Source organism: Acomys russatus, chromosome 32 (genome assembly GCF_903995435.1).
Source record: "Acomys russatus chromosome 32, mAcoRus1.1, whole genome shotgun sequence".
NCBI lineage: Eukaryota > Metazoa > Chordata > Mammalia > Rodentia > Muridae > Acomys > Acomys russatus.
In genome coordinates, this window is record NC_067168.1 from 797,856 (window position 1) to 813,629 (window position 15,774).

General features: G+C 40.0%; 1 non-coding gene across 1 annotated transcript; it reads right to left on the reverse strand.

The window, feature by feature from the left end:
* Positions 1-14,988: 14,988 nt before the first annotated feature.
* LOC127184491 (U6 spliceosomal RNA) lies at positions 14,989-15,095 on the reverse strand. Its single transcript, XR_007830134.1, has one exon. It is a non-coding gene; the product is annotated as a U6 spliceosomal RNA (small nuclear RNA).
* Positions 15,096-15,774: the final 679 nt, after the last annotated feature.

Sequence of the window (15,774 nt, forward strand, 5' to 3'; positions counted from 1 at the left end):
AGCTAGAGCAGGCATAGGAAAGCCCCTAATATTGTTTTTATAGATTTGCCTGCCTCTGTATCCTGAGTGCTGGGTTTAAAGGCATGTGCCACCACCACCTCGTTATTTCATTTTTTTTTTTTTTTTTGAATATGTAGCCAGTTGTAGGGGTCCTTGAAAACTCTACTACTGTCAGGGATATGACCTATGTGAAGTAAGAAGGAAAACTCAGTTCAGCCTGACTTAGATGGTGTTAGGTCAAAATCTTCTGGAGTCTGACAGTAGGTGGTTTATTGTAAGCATATTTAAACATGGTACAAATTTGGAATCAAACTTCTTGATGTAATATAATTCCCAGTGCATAAGGAGGCATAATTACACTGAAACTCAACTCAAAGTACATATGACCATGAATATGAGTTCTGTAGCTTTAAAGGCCTGGGATCTGACATGATCTCTGACTGAAACAGTTTTGTTTTGGTTTTTGGTTTTTGTTTTTATTTTGTTTTGTTTTAATAGCCCAACATTCCATTTTACTAATAAAGACTCAGGAACCAGATGCTCTTGTGAAAACTCTCTGTAGCTCAGAGAGCCAGAGAAAGTACCTAGCTGTCCTTCCTACTCAGCTGACGTTCCAGAAGAAAAAAGGCCCCTTCTCCTTTACACTGTGCTAAATACCCTTCATCTCAATGTCCTTCCTTCCTGTGCTCACTCCTTGTCAGCTGGTTGCTTGGTCTGCCTCTTGACCAATGGCTCCTTTATTTAGATCTTGTTTAAAGAAAGCTCTTTGGTTAGATGTGTGTGCTAGGACTGAGCCACACTACAACTATTGTTTAAAATAGACAGAAAGCTCTTGTGTTAAATGTGTGTGCTCGGGATGAGCCACACCACAACAAGAAACAGGTTTTCCCAGTTCACAATGTGATGAGATGTCCTGCAACAAGATTGTGCAGAAGTCAACAGGCTATAAAGTACATATGAAGTCTCCCCCACGGACGGGCTCCACTGACTGAAAAACAAAGCTAAAGATAAAGGTCTAGTCAAGGAGAGTTTAGGATAAACATGGCAGATTTGGATGAGTTCTGACTATACAGATATCCAAAGTCACCAGGTCATTAACAAAATCCACTCTCAGATTTCTGGGTGGAAAACAATTATTTATATTCTACTTTGAGGAGATAAGCCTGCATAATTAAAATTCCTGGTTTATCCATGAGCACTTGTGTCTACTACAGTCAGTAGTGAAATTAATTAATTTTATGGCAATTCACTGTTTAAACTTTGAATAATACCAGATCATTTTCTTTGTCTGCTTTTTAAAAATTCGTTTAGTGTGTGTGCACACCATGGTGCACATATGGAGATCAGAGGATAACCTGAAGAAAGTAATTCTTTCCTTCCAACATGTAGATTCCAAAAACTGAATTCAGACCTTAATGGCAAGTGCCTTTACCTGCTGGGCCATCTCACCTGCCCTTCTTTTACTTTTCTGAGTCAAGGCCTCTTACAGCTCAGGCTAGCGTTGAACTCCCCCCCACTCCTCTAAGTACTGGAATTTTAGGCCTGTTCCATCCCACCTAACCTAAGAATTATATCTGTAGCCTTAATTCTAGTCCATTGATCTCTTTGTCTGTTCTCCCACCAGTACCCTGGTCCTTTTAGTCAATGTCTATTTAGACATATTTTAGTCTTAATTTCACAAGCTCATATTTCACCTCAATGCCATTTTATCTGCATGTTTTCATTCTAAAACTAACAAAAATATACTGTTTCTCCATTTTTAATGAGGGAAGAGTGAATGAAAAAAAATCTTCTTACTACAAAAAGAAGGACCTGGATGGTTTCATCCAGAGGAAAGGAAATATTAAAATTATGGCTGCTTTGTATGGACCCCAGATCTCCTGTGAGGGAGGGAACATGGGAAAAGTAGACAAAGTGGGTAGGGCAGAGGGAGGAGGTAACGGACACAATATAACTGAAGAATTTATAGACATATTACTTGGCAATATCAATGAAAGGTTTCAATGCTGTGGTGAGAATCCAGCCTACCCATCTTCCTGCCTTTCCTACAGAACACTTCCTCCTGGGGATTGTAGTACCCCATCTCACCAACACTTCTCATATCTGAGCTCCTATAGTTGCCCCAACAAACAATTTATGATGATGAAAAAAAATTGCTTTCTCTTTTGTCCAAAGAACATGATTAGTCCTACGCCCCTTTGAAATGGGAAAGCCAAAAATCTCATCGGACGCAGCTTAGAACACCATCCTAAAGCAGTTTCACCCAAACAAAGTCAGTCTCAAGGGAGCTCAACAGATAGATAGTCCTCTGCCATCTACATGGGACCCACTCCTTCAGGGAGTGCCACTTCAGTCCTCTGACTCAATAGTACACAGGAGATATTTCTTTTCCCTGCTACATTCTCAGTTTTCAAAACCATGTGTTATTTACAGAAAACAGAATTCATGTGTTTTTGATTCATTTACACTTAACTCATTAAAAAATTCCTGCTAAACCATTTGGTATTCAAGGATGTTTCAGTTTTCTAAATAAGTTTCCAAAAGGATTCTTAAAGATATGAAATGGTGTTAAATAAATATGTACATGAGTTTCCAAATCATGTTCGTAATTTTTCTTTAGAATTCTGTGCCTTTAATTAGTAAGATGCGTATTTTTCCTAGCCAGAAAAAGATTAACGTGTGAAAATTAGCATTTGTCATGCAAGAAAAACCTAAATTTATATATAAGAAAATTTAAATATCAATAATTTTATTTATGTATTTGATACAAATTAGATGCCTGATAAACATCACAATTTTTTAAAAGATAATGTTTTATTTTTATGTGCATGTGCAGCTCATAGTGTGTGAGCATGTGCATGAGAGTGCTGTTGCCTGTGGAGGCCACAAGAGGGCATTAAATGCCCCAGAGCTGGAGTTACACCTGTTTGACAGCCACTGGACACACCTCTGGAACCGAACCCATGTCTTCTAGAAGAGTAGAAAATGCTCTTAACTGCTGAGCAGTTCCACCAGCCCCACTACACAAATTATTTTAGGAAGAAGATAAATTCATTTACTGAGCACATTTTGGGCATCATGTACTGTGCTTACCTCTCCCTATATGTAGAATTCACTATTAGGGGATTTTTTTTAAAACCACATTTTCATAGAAGAGACATTGAGGCTCAGACAAGCTAAATGAGTTTTTAAAAGCCACACAGCATACTTATAGACAGATCTTTATGGTTCTTAAATTCAAGTTATTTCTGCCTTCCACTGGATTTGAAATGAAAATATGTACTTTAAAATAATTTGTTACATAATACTTGTGACCACAGAGGAGAGCTTTTGATTTCTTAAGTATATGAATGAGACAGCAATGCCACTGTATAAGGCTTCTGCCAGAGGGAATAAGGCATGGACAAGCCACGCGTGATGGCGCACACCGTTAATCCCAGCACTCCTGAGACAGAGGCAGGTGGATCACTGTGAGTTCGAGGCCAGCCTGGTCTACAAAGTGAGTTCAGGACAGCCAAGGCTACATAGAGAAACCCTGTCTCAAAACAACAACAACAAAATGTGGACAAGGACTCCCAGGTTGAGCTGCACTGCTCTCCAGCTTCCAGCCTACTCCCACTTCAACAACTTTGAACAGGACTATTTAGTTCTTTGAAATTACATGTTTCACTTTGCAAACTTTCAGTGATTCTCCAAGAATATAACATCTTTTTCATTTTGTTTTAAATTTCATAGTCAGCACCTTCTCCTAATAAAGCTTTAGCTTTAGTGAGATTAATTTAATTCCACACCCACAAATCAACATGTACAATATCTCACTTCCTATTAAAGTAAAATATAAATGTTGTATTTTAACTATTTTTGGCTTACAGTTCAGTGACATTATCTAATAATATGCTCACATCTCTGTGTGACCATCATCCCACTCTTCCAAGCAGCATTTTCAACAACACAGTGCTGAAATTTTCTTACAACTTCTGCTTATGACTCTTGGTCTTGTCCCAGATGTGACTCAAGCTTCCTATTCTGGGTTTATCTGACTAGGATTATGAGTGGAAAGGCAGTATCACAGCGGGCAAGTGTTGGAGTAAAGTTTTTGGGCATTGTGTATTTATTTATTTTTGTTGTTGATTTATTCATATTAGATCTCAATTATTATCCCCTCACTTGTATCCTCCTGTTCCTCCCTTCCTCCTGTTTTCCTCCTACTCCCCTCTCCTATGTCTGTGACTGAGAGGGACCTCTTCCCCCTCTATATGCTCATAGGGTATCGAGTCTCTTCTTGGTAGCCTGCTATCCTCCCTCTGACTGCCACCAGGCCTCCCCATCCAGGGGACATAGTCAAATATGGGGCACCAGAGTTCATGTGAAAGTCAGTCCCCACTCTGCACTCAACTGTGGAGAATGTCCTGTCCATTGGCTAGATCTGGGTAGGGGTTCAATGTTTACTGCACGTATTGTCCTTGGCTGGTGCCATAGTTTGAGCAGAACCCCTGGGCCCAGATCTGCCCATCAAAGTGTTCTTCTTGTAGGTTTCTAGTACCCTCTGGATCCTTCTATTTCCCCATTCTCCCATGCTTCTCTCACCTAGAGTCCCAATAGGACGTCCTCACATCTATCCCAATTTCCTGGTAAATGAAGACTTTCATGGGACATGCCCCTTGGGCTAGTGTCCAATTATAAGTGAGTATATACTATTTGAGTCTTTCTGCTTCTGAGTTAACTCACTCATTGTGATCCTTTCTAGTTCCATCCATTTGTCCACAAATTTCTGGAATTCATTGTTTTTAATAGCTGAGTAGTATTCCATAGTGTAAATATACCACAGTTTCTTATTCATTCTTCTACTGAGGGACACTTAGGCTGTTTCCATGTTCTGGCTATTATGAATAAGGTCGCTATGAACATGGTTGAGCTATGTCTTTGTTGTGTGCTGGAGCATCTTCTGGGTATATTCCAAGGACTGGACTAGCTGGGTCTTGAGGAAGCCCTATTCCCAGTTTTCCGAGATAGCACCAAATAGATTTCCAAAGTGGTTGTACTAGTTTGCATTCCCACCAGCAATGAAGAAGTGTTCCTCTCTCTCCACATCCTCGCCAGCATGTGGTGTCACTTGAGTTTTTTATCTTAGCCATTCTGATGGGTGTAAGATGGAATCTCAGACTTGTTTTGATTTGCATTTCCCTGATGATTAAAGATGTTGAGCATTTCTTTAAGTGTTTCTCAGCCATTCGATATTCCTCTGTTGCAAATTCTCTGTTTAATTCTGAGCCCCATTTCTCAATTTGGTGGTGTTTAATTTCTTGAGTTCTTTATATATTTTGAATATTAGACCTTTGTCAGATGTAGGGATAATGAAGATCTTTTCCCAGTTTGTAGGCTGTCTCTTTGCTCTGTTGACAGTGTCTCCTGCCTTACAGAAGCTTCTCAGCCTCATGAGGTCCCATTTATTAATTGTTGACCTTAAGGCCTGGGCTGTTGGTGTTCTGTTCAGGAAGTTGTCTCCTGTGCCAATGTGTTCCAGGCTCTTCCCCACTTTTTCTTCTAACTGATTTAGTGTCTCTGGTTTTATATTGAGGTCTTTAATCCACTTGGACATGAGTTTTGTGCATGGTGACAAATATGGGCCTAACTGAAATTTTTTTTACACATAGACATCCAATTAGACCAGCATCATTTGTTGAAGATGCTATCCTTTTCCATTGAATTGATTTGGCTTCTTTGACAAAAATCAAGTCACCATATATGTGTGGATTCATTTCTAGGTCTTTGATTCGATTCCATTGATCAACCAGCCTATTGCTGTGCCAGCACCATGCTGTTTTAATTACTGTTGCTTTATAGTACAACTTGAGATCCAGTATGGAGATTCCTCTGGAGGATCTTTTATTGTACAGAATTGTTTTAACTATTCTGGGTTTTTTGTTTTTTCATATGAAGTTGAGAATTGAACTTTCAATGTCTTTAAATTTTTGTGTAGATATTTTGATAGGGATTACATTGAATCTGTAAATTGCTTTTGGTAAGGTGGCCATTTTCACTGTTAATCTCCTAATCCACAAACAAGGGAGATTTTTCCATCTTCTGATGTCATCTTCGATTTCTTTCTTCAGACATTTGAAATTATTTTCAAACAAGTCCTTCACCTGCTTGGTTAGAGTTACACTTAGATATTTTATATTGTTTGAGGCTATTGTGAAGGGTGTAGTTTCCCTAATTTCTTCCTCTGCAGAGATGTCCTTCCTATATAGGAAGGCTACTGACTTTTTTGAGTTAATTTTTTATCCAGCCAATTTGCTGAAGGTGTTTATCAGCTGTAGGAGTTCTTTGGTGGAATTTTGGGGGTTACTTATGTACACTATCAAATCATCTGCAAATAGGGATAATTTGACTTCCTCCTTTCTCATTTGGATCCCCTTGATCTCCTTTTTTATCTTATTGCTTTGGCTAGAACTTCCAGTACTATATTGAAGAGATATGGAGAGAGTGGGCAGCCTTGCCTGGCTTCCAATTTTAGAGGAATTTCCTTGGGTATCTCTCCATTTAATTTTATTTTGGCTATTGGCTTGCTGTATATAGCCTTTATTATGTTGAGGTATGTGTCTTGTATCTCTGACCTCTCCAAATCTTTAAACATGAATGGGTGTTAGATTTTATCAAATGCTTTCTCTGCATCTAAGGAGATGATCATGTGGTTTTTTACTTTCAATTTGTTTATATGGTGGATTACATTGATGGCTTTCCATATACTAAACCATCCCTGCATGCCTGGAATGAAGCCTATCTGGTCATGGCGAATGATATCTTTGATGTGTTCTTGTATTCATTTTGAGAGTATTTTATTGAGTATTTTTGCATCAATGTTCATAAGAGAAATTGGTCTGAAATTCTCTTTCTTTGTTGGGTCTTTGTGAGGTTTAGGCATCAGTGTGACTATGGCCTCATAGAATGAATTTGGTAATGTTCCATCCATTTCTATCTTTTGGAGTAGCTTGAAGGGTATCAGTCTTAGCTCATCCTTGAAGGTCTGGTAGAATTCTGCACTGAAACTATCTGGCCCTGGGCTTGCTTTTTTTTGGGGGGGGGGGAGAGGGAGACTATCAATGATTGCTTCTATTTCTATAGGGGAAAAGAGACTATTTATCTTGATTATCTGTTCTTCACTCAATTTTTGCAAGTGGAGTTGATCAAGAAAGTTGTCCATTTCCCTTAGAGTTTCAAATTTTGTGACATATATACCTTTGAAGTAAGATCTTATGATTCTTTGTATTTCTTCAGTGTCTGTTGTTATGTCTCCCTTTTCATTTCTGTTGTTGTTTTGTTTTGTTTTTCGAGACAGGGTTTCTCTGTGTAGCCTTGGCCATCCTGGACTCACTTTGTAGACCAGGTTGGCCTCGAACTCACAGGGATCCGCCTGCCTCTGCCTCCCGAGTGCTGGGATTAAAGGCGTGTCCCACCACGCCCGGCTCTCCCTTTTCATTTCTGATTTTGTTGATTTGGATAGTGTCTCCCTGCCTTTTAGTTAGTTTAGCTAACAGTTTGTCTTTCTTGTTGATTTTCTCAAAGAGCCAGCTCTTGGTTTTGTTGATTCTTTGGATTGTTCTCTTTGCTTTTAATTTATTGATTTCAAGCCTGAGTTTGATTATTTTCAGATGCCTACTCCTCTTGGGTGTTTCTGCTCTTTTTTTGTCTAGGGCTTCCAGCTGTGTCATTAAGTTGCTTATGTGAGATGCTTCCAATTTCTTTATAAAGGCACTTAGTGCTATGAATTTTCCTCTGAGCACTGCTTTCAATGTGTTCCACAAATTTGGGTATGTCATTCCTTCATTTTCATTAAAATTCAAGAAGTCTTCAATTTCTTTCTTTATTTCTCCCCTGATCCAGTTGTCATTAAGTAGAAAGTTGTTTAGTTTCCGTGTGTGTAGGCTTTTTATTATTTCTTTTGTTGTTGAAGTGCAGCCTAAGACCATGGTGATCTGATATAATACAAGGTATTATTTCAATCTTCTTGTATCTGTTGAGGCCTGCTTTGTGACCTACTATGTGATCAATTTTGGAGAAGGTTCCATTGGGTGCTGAGAAGAAGGTATATTCATTTTTGTTTGGGTGAAGCGGTCTGTAGATATTATTGGATCTATTTGATTCATGACGTTGGTTAATGATGTTATTTCTCAGCTTAGTTTCTGTTTCAATGACTTATCCTTCAGTGGGAGTGAGGTGTTGAAATTTCCCACTATTATTGTGTGGGGATCAATGTGTGGTTTAAGCTTCGTTAATAGATGTTTTACAAATGTGGGTGCCCTTGTATTGTGAGCATAGATGTTCAGAATTGTGATGTCATCTTGGTTGACTTTACCTTTGATGAGTATGAAGTGTCTCCTTCCTTGTCTCTTTTGATTAAATTTGATTGAAAGTCTATTTTATTCTATATTAAAATGGCTACACCAGCTTGCTTCTTGTGTCCATTTGCTTGGAACATTTTTTTCAGCCTTTTACCCCGAAGTAATGTCTATCCTTATGGGTGAGATGTGTTTCTTGAATGCAGAAGAATATTGGATCTTGTTTATGTATCCATTCATTTAGTCTGTGTCTTTTTATTGAAGAATTGAGACCATTGATGTTGAGAGATATTAATGGCCAGTGACTGTTAAGACCACTCATTTTGATGTTGGTTCCAGTGGAGAATTTGTGTGGTTGTGTTTTTGCTATGGTGTAGTTATCGACTTCCTGTGTAGTTTTGGTTGTAGCTTGTCCCTTTGGGGTGGAGTTTTCCTTCTCATAACTTCTGTAAAGCCAGATTTGTGGATAGGTACTGCTTGAATTTGTTTTTGTCATGGAATATTTTGTTTTCTCCGTCAATGGTTATTGATAGTTTTTGCTGGGTAGAGTAGTCTGGCCTGGCATTTGTGATCTCTTGGGGTTTGCAGGACCTCTGTCTAGGCCCTTCTGGCTTTTATGGTATCTGCTGCGAAGTCAGGTGTGGTTCTGATAGGTTTGCCATTAAATGTTACGTAGCCTTTTTCCCTTGCAGCTTTTAATATTTTTTTCTTTGTTCTGTATATTTTGTGTTTTGATTATTATGTGACAGGAAGTTTTTCTTTTCTGGACTATTCTATTTGGTGTTTTGTAGGCCTCTTGTAGGTTCATAAGCATTCCTTCTTTAACTTGAGGAAGTTATCTTCTATGATTTTTGTTGAAAATATTTTCTAGGCCTTGGAGTCTGGCATCTTCTCTTTCCTCAATGCCTATTATTTTCAGGTTTCTTGTTTTTTGGTGTCCTTGATTTCTTGGATGCTTTGTGTCAGGAATTTTCCAGGTTTAGCATTTTCTTTAATGGTTGCTTCACGATCTATGATTGTATTTTCTAGACCTCAGATTCGTTCCTCTATCTCTTGGATCCTTTTAGAAAAGCTCACTTCTGTGTTGCTCGCCTTCCTCTCTGAGCTCTCACATTCCTTTTTATTCTTTTGTCTGTGTCTTTATCATTGTATCCATTTTCATCTTCAGATCTTAAACTATTTTGTTGATTTCTTTCATCTGATTGTTTGTATATTCCTGAGTTTCTTCCATTGCTTCTTTATAGGCCTTCAGAGCTTGAACAGTTTTATTGATTTCCTTAATCTGATTGTTTGTATTTTCCTGAAAATTTTCTAGTGCCTCTCTATAGGCCTCTTTTACGTCTTCCACCTGTTTGACTGCGTCTTCCTGCATTTGATTGCGAATTGTATTTGTCTCCTCTGTTATCATCCTCATTACTAAGGGTCTGAGGTCATTTTTGTGTATTTCAGTTGTTCTTGAGTTCTCTGGATTGCTTTCTTTGGGATAGCTGGCATCTGGACACACCATATTGTTTTGGGCTTTTTGTGTGTATGAATTTACGCTGGCCTTTAGTCATCTTGCTGCCTCTGTTTTTGGCAGGTAGCTTCTGGAGTCGAGTGGAGGGAGTCTGAGGATAGATTCACCCATTTTCTCACTATTTCCCTAGGCCAGAAGCTCTGATGCTTCACCGGTCTGGATGGCCAGCCCATAGTGTGGGTCTCTCACAGCCAGTGATCCCCAGCTCCCCTGTACCATGGGTCCCGGATTTGTCCTGGGTCTCTGAATGCGCACTGAGTCAGGCCAAAGTGTCCACAGCCTTTTGGGCCTCCTTGTGGTACCTGGGCTCTCCAGGGACTGACACAGATCAGGTGGAGGGAGTTTGAAGGCTGCTCTACTCCCTGTCTCCCCAATATTTCCCTAGTCCCAGAGCTGTAATGCTCCACTGGTCTATGGTTCCCGGTAGCATTTTGGGACCTAGACCATTCACAGAGTCCAGTTAGCAGCATGGGGCCCAACCTGAGGGTTTAGTCCAGTTCATGTCTCTGGACCCAAATGATTCTCGGCACCCAATCCACACGCTTAGTCCAGTTAGTGCTGAATCCAACCAGGATCACAGGCCCAAACGTTACACTGAGCTTAGTCATGGTCTCAGGGACCAAACCACATGCTGAGCTCAGCTAGGGTCTCGGGGCCCAAACCCCGCACTGTGCTCAGTTTGAGTCTCATAGCCCAAATCTTGCACTGAGTCCCCTCTCCTGTAGAAATTCCCATTGGTCACCATGCCAATTGCCTCTGCCGATGGGTTCCCTGTCAGCTGTTCTCAGCTGCTAACCTCAGCTGCTGCCGCTGACGCGATGGTCCGCACTCCTCCCGTGTTCCAGGGTGCACAGGTTTTCTGTATTTTGTTCCTTTCGAACTGTAGAATACTCCTGCTGTAGTGGGGTGAGGAGCTTGGTGTTCCTGGTTAAGCATTCCGTGCAATTCCCTGACTCATTTACTGGAGCTTCTAAACACAGTCTGCACCACTTGCAGCTATCTTGGAGTCCCCCTGTAGGCATTGTGTATTTAAATGCTGACTTCTAGGCCAGCAGAGATCTGGTTGTAGGCCGGACTCTGGTATTACGATCATTGTGAAGCACCTCCTGTCTTAGTATTCTATCTCCTTCTGATTGGTTAAATAAAGAGCTGAATAGCCAATCGCTGGGCAGGACAGTATAAGGTGGGACTTCCCAGCCTAGTGAGAGGATCTCAGGTGGGGATGGGGAGGAATGAAGAAGCAGGTGCCAGGAGGAGACTAGGAAGGACAGGTAATGGGCCACGTGGCTAGGACTCGGTCCAGGCCAGTATTGCTGGGCTAAAATAACACAGAATCTGCTCAGATTAGTGCCATAAGTTAATAATTAGTATAGTAAGTCTCCATGTCATTATTCAGAGATAGGACAGGCATAGAAAAACTTTACTGTTACGTTTTACAGGTAAGTATACAGAGTCTGGGGCAGGTGGTTTGAGTTTGCATTCTATCTAAATTACTTCCTGGTTATAAAACCTTGGTCAAGTGACTCAAACTTAAAAAGACATAGGTATTTCTACAAGTAGTTTTAAAATATGTGTCCACAATCAAACATGCACATGAATGGGTATAGCAATTTTCTTTACCACTACCCCAGACTATAATAAGCAAATAATATGTCTTCAATCAGTAAATAAGAAAACCAGCACACTCATATAATAAAATACTACTCAGTGATTAAAACAAATGATCTTTATTTTTTTAAAATATTTATTTATTTATTTATTTATTTATTATGCACACAGTGCTCTGCCTGCGCATACACTGGCAGCCAGAAGAGGGCATCACATCACATTATAGATGCTTGTGAGCCACCATGTGGTTGCTGGGAATTGAACTCAGGACCTCTGGAAGTGTAGTCAGTGCTCATAACCGCTGAGCCATCTTTCCAGCCCAACAAATGATCGTTCAAGTTATGGAAAAACATGGAGGAAACTCAAATGCATATTGCTAAGAATATTAGTTACTTTTCAGTTGTTGTGATAAAACATGGTTGACCAAAAACAACGTAAAGAACAAAGAGTTTATTTCAGCTTACCATTGCATAAGGAGAGTCCGTGATGGCAGCAGGAGCAGGAAGCTGGCCCGTCACATTTCCATTTGTGCATAGGAGAGCTGGAACAGAAAATCAAATGAAGCTCCATGCTCTCAAAGCATACCTGCAGTGAGGCAGTCTATTAGTAAGGCTCTGCCTCCTAAAGCTTCCATGACCTCCTCAATCAGTGCACAGACTGGTGCACTATAGGGGCATTTCCCATCTAAACTACACCACTAAGAGCAGGGCATTAGCCTGAAAAGTCTATAGTGCACATGATCCTAATAGATAACATTCTAACAAGAAGATCAGTGGGTCCCAGAAGTTTCACTGGTGGGAGGGAGGGAGGGTTGGGTAGGCAGAGTAGGGGGAGGTTTTAGTGTGAACCATTGCTTTCTGACACTATAACGTTACAGATGGGACATCGTCAAACTGATAGACCCTAATGGAAACTATAGACAACTGTCACAAATGCACTATACCAAAGCAAAACATTAATGATAAGAGAATTAAGTGAAATGTGAGGGAGTTATCTGTATTTTCTGCTCAACTTTTTGGTGGATGAACAAACAGTCAATTAGAAGACACATTATAAAAATTATGGAGAGCATAACACAGACACACACACCAAAAAAACTCCACATTAAAAAACAGAGTTGTGGGGCTGGAGAGATGGCTCAGTGGTTAAGAGCACTGCCTGCTCTTCCAAAGGGCCCGGGTTCAAATCCCAGCATCCACATGGCACCTCACAACTGTCTGTAATGCCAAGATCTGACACCCTCATACCAATGCACACAAGTAAAAAAAAAAAGAGTTGTTTTTGTTTTGTTTTGTTTTTTGAGACAGAGTTTTCTGTGTAACCTGGAAGTCCTGGAACTTACTCTTTAGACCAGGCTGCCCTCTAACTTACAGAGATCCACCTGCTTCTGCCTCCTAAGAGCTGGGATTAAAGGTGTGCCCACCACGCCCAGCAAGTCCACGGAATCTTATACATATATAATCAAAATGGTAAAAGAAAAAGTAAAAGGGCAGAAGCAATATTATAAGGAAAATAGCTAAGAATATTCCAGAACTGAAGGCCAGTTTGGCCATTCATGACAATGCTTAAATATTTACAACACAGGCGTATGAATGTGTGTGTGTGTTTAAAGACTTTCTTTGTGTTTTAGTTACACGTTTGTGTCTGTGCTTGGGTGCCCTCAGAGGCTAGAGGAGTGTGTTGGAACTCTTGGGGTTGGAGCTACAGGTGGTTTGTGAACTCCAGGGTGTGGGTGCTGGGAATGGAATTCAGGTTCTCTGCAACTTTATACATCTGTTAATTACTAAGCCATCTCGCTGTTATATATTTAAAACACTACTACAATCATGCTCTGAAAATAAGCTTTGCTTTTTTTTTTTTTTAATTTTTGTGGTTTTTCTTTCTTTCTTTCTTTTCTTTTCTTTCTTTTTTTTTTTTTTTTTTTTTTTTTTTTTTTTTTTTTTTTTTTGAGACAGGGTTTCTCTGGGTAGCCTTGGCCATCCTGGACTCACTTTGTAGACCAGGCTGGCCTCCAACTCACAGCAATCCACCTGCCTTTGCCTCCTGAGTGCTGGGATTAAAGGTGTGGCCACCACGCCCGGCTAAAATAAGCTCCTTTTTTTTTATGATTCACTACCTGTAATTTTAAAAAAAATGTTACTTTAGGTACAGACATATAGTGCAGAAAGGTTGCATGAGCTTAACTCTGAGCACAGGGCTTAACTCTCAGCTCAAAATGAGAATGTGAATGTGTGTGTGTGTGTGTGTGTGCCTGTGTGTATCTGTCTGTCTGTTGGGGGGTGTGCTTTAATACTTAATAAATTGTACTCATAGCTGTCATGGGTTTTAGGTGAGCCATTTCAAAATAGGAAATTAACATCTTATTGCTCCATGGACATTTTAGCATGCAGATTTTAAGGGAAAATGTGATGGTGATATTTAGTATTTTCTAGACTAAATAATTGCTACTGTGGTTTATGGTGTTAAACTCCACAACATCGGCAGCCTATATGTAGTTTACAGTGGAATACAAATTACTCTGGCATGACTCCAGGCACCAGGTGGAGTGACTCTCTCTCCAGTTAGCTTTTTGCATGTTTTAGTGTTCAGTAGAAAATGTCAGCACTACCTCTAGATCTGTTGATTATTACAATATAAGGCACTGGACTCAATTAACAACAATGAAGCTTTCTTTTTATTTTATGTACACTGGTGCTTTGCCAGGTCCCCTCAAAGTGGAGCTACAGACAGGTGTGAGCTGCCATGTGGGTGCTGGGAATTGAACCTAAGTCTTCTAGAGGAGCAGCCAGTGCTTTTAACTACTGAGCCATCTCTCCAGCCCCAACCACAATGAATCTTTCTTTTGTAGATTTTCCTTGATGTGTGTGTGTGTGTGTGTGTGGTTTTGAAAGTTTGAAAGTAACACAAAGGAGAAACCCTGCAGGACTGCAGTCATCCATTTCTGTGATGCAGTAAAAATACTTTATGTGAAGGATCTTACCCAGAAACACCCACATTCAAATAGTTTTTCTCTCCTAAGAAATAGACAATAGGTCTATATTTATGATCTAAGGCCTGCAACGACTTCAGAGTGATCTCTTAGTGAGAGAAGCAAGATACAGGCAGAGCTTTAATTCTGTTTTTAAAAGATTTGTTGGGGCTGGAGAGATGGCTCAGAGGTTAAGAGCACTGTCTGCTCTTCCAGAGGTCCTGAGTTCAAATCCCAGCAACCACAGGGTGGCTCACAACCATCCATCATGTGATTTATGCAGCAGGTGTACATGCAGGCAGAGTACTGTATACATAATAAAATGTTTGTTTACTTTTATTTTGTGGTTGCATGTTTTGCCAGTGTGTCTTTGCACCACATGTGTGCAGCATATGTGGAGGCCAGAAGACGGTGTTTAATCCCCTGGAACTAGACTTATAGCTGGTTGTGAGATATCATGTGTGGTGTCCTCTGGCCCCCAGACATGGACACACACACACACACACAAATACATACAAGTCTCCCAGCCCTGCCACACAGAAATAAATACATTTTCAAAGAATATGGAATGCTTCACAAGTTTGGTTTTCACCCTTATACAAGGGCTAGGCTAGGCTTCTATGTTTCATTTCAATTTTAATACATGTGCAATTGTACGGAACACCAACATCTGCTATTATGTGCTTTTCCCTTGGAGTTATACTTTATCAAGATGGGTGTCTGTCTTCTGACGTAATGTAAATAAACGTTTAGCCACTGCTTAATATCAGTCTTCATTGGCCAGCTTGCTACATCTGCTCTGTAATCATCAGACTGCTGTGCCATGTTTATGATGTGTGTGTGTGTGTGTGTGTGTGTGTGTGTGTGTGAGAACACCACTTTTTTTATTTACCAGGAATGGTAATTGTAGCTTTTATAACTAAAATTCTTTAATCTCAGCAAATAAGAGATTTTTTTGTTGTTGTTCTACTCAGTCCAAAAAGGGTGAGCACAGTGATGTGTTCAGTGTAATCATTCTGAGACCTAATGTCCTTGCACTTAGTGTTGCTGCAATCTCCCTAGCTTCCCAGGCTGTTTATTCTGGTTTGTGTTGGGTGATCCCTACATTTCACTACTTACAGAGGGGCAGGGACTGTGAGCTTCATGGATGGAAGGTGTTGGGTGGGCATCTCTAGCTGAATCTCTTAATAATATAATTGGACTCTCAATATTCAGGAGTTGTTTTGCATATAGAAACTACTGAATTTACTCCTGATAACTCAAAATTGACTTTGTTATTTATGGAATTACAATGGGTCATCAGAAGTAGAAGCTATCCATTGTATATTACTCATATTTGGTCT